At 43.3% G+C, this 1,752-nt stretch overlaps 1 pseudogene; it reads left to right on the forward strand.

Moving 5' to 3' along the window:
* The first annotated feature begins 946 nt into the window (after nucleotides 1-946).
* LOC116082612 lies at nucleotides 947-1,497 on the forward strand (annotated as a pseudogene).
* Nucleotides 1,498-1,752: the final 255 nt, after the last annotated feature.

A 1,752-nucleotide genomic window follows, 5' to 3' on the forward strand; every position in this document is an offset into this window, starting at 1 on the left:
GGTAAAGGTGGGAGGTGAGCCCAACGGATTCTGGGAATATGGTGGCTGTTGCCCTGGCAACAGGTCTGGGGACCTGCCCATGTATCACCACAGGTTTTCTAACACTAATGACTGAGAAACAGCTCAAAATAAAAGTCTAGGGAGAGTGACTCTTGGATAAACATAATAGTCTGGGGGATTTGGGTATGGCTTGGCCCTATAGATAGCAAAAGTCACCAAGTGATTTATTAACTACAACTATTCCCAAACTTTTGGGTGAAAAACAGGTATACACGTCTCTTCCCTTGATGAGACATGTTTCGAGTAATTTTAACTAACCATGCTTGCTCTTTCTTGAGAGCTCCATCCGGGTTCTTTCAACCTCTTTAGTTCCACCAAGCCACCAATGACCACCCCAGTTTCATTCAGTTCCCACACTAGCTCTCCCGGTATCTGTTTGCTCCTTGCTCATAGCTGCATTGGCCTTCTCAGAGCTGCATTGGCCTTCTCATCCAGCTCCCAGGGCTAGTTTGCCAAGCCTCCCTGGACTTTTTTCTCTGGCCAGTGCTGGCAATGGCTGTCTCATCCAGCTTCCTTTAGCCCAGTGGAAGGAAAACACTAGAGACTTTCATATTTTAAAACTGACCAGGTAACTCAAAGGCTGGGCAAAGAATATCCTGCCCTATCCTCTTTGGCCTCAAGAGACCTACATGTCTGCATCCTTATTGGATTCATCACCTTGTCTGACCCCAATCCTCTCAGTCTCCCTCTCTTCCTCTCTGGGATCTGAAAAACCAGCCTTCATATCTTTGCCCAGAGATTGGCTTCGGCAGTTTTTATTTGGCCAATCAAACAATTAGGGAAACTCCTATAGAGAGAAGCCTGTGTGCTTAACAGTCCTGGTTTCACTAGTGCTTATCTGTGAGCACAAAGATTTTGTGCCCTCTACATATAAGGTTATGGTGAGATGGTGTGCAATTATGGTTCAGACAGAGTACCCTAAACTAGTTGCATTCCCACTCAGCAAGACATTTTCTGACAAGAGTGAAGATTTCAGGCATTGTGGAGATACACTTGACCTTCAGAGAGCTGCACTTCAAAATGGTTGATGTAGGTGAACAAAACCCAGAATGATTTGAGGGGGTGAGCACAATTATCTCCTGGGTGGCCCTCCATGATTATGACCTGGTTCTGGCAGGGGATGAGGAGATGAACCAAATGCACCAAATGTGAAAATGTTAAAGTATTTGTAACAGTCAGTTGCTTACAGACAACAGCAATAATTTCCTGCCTGAATAAGAAAAATCCCCTTTGAAGAAAAAAAAAAAATACAGGGAATTCCATCAATAGTCTAGTGCCCAGAAACACAGCTTCCAATATATATTAAGAGGCAGTTGCTTACATTCAGTTCCAGTTCAAAGATCTGAACAGATGAAACGATACCATGGAGATGTACACCTCTTCACTTGTACCACAAACACCAAAAGCTGCAGTTTGGTTTTTGGTGCCATATTATAGATGTCATGATTCAAAACAAGTCAAAGACATTTTCTCAACCTTTCTAATGCTGCAACCCTTCAATACAACTTCTCATGGATCACGATGTAAATATCTGTATTTTCAGATAGTCTTAAGTGACTCCTGTGAAGGAGTCATTTGGCTTCCTAAAGGGTTGTAACACACACACACACACACACACACACACACACACACACACACAGCTTGAGAACCACTAATTTAAAGGATAGTGAACTTTATTGAGAGGATGGCCTG

The sequence above is a fragment of the Mastomys coucha genome, unplaced genomic scaffold (genome assembly GCF_008632895.1).
Source record: "Mastomys coucha isolate ucsf_1 unplaced genomic scaffold, UCSF_Mcou_1 pScaffold7, whole genome shotgun sequence".
Taxonomy (NCBI): domain Eukaryota; kingdom Metazoa; phylum Chordata; class Mammalia; order Rodentia; family Muridae; genus Mastomys; species Mastomys coucha.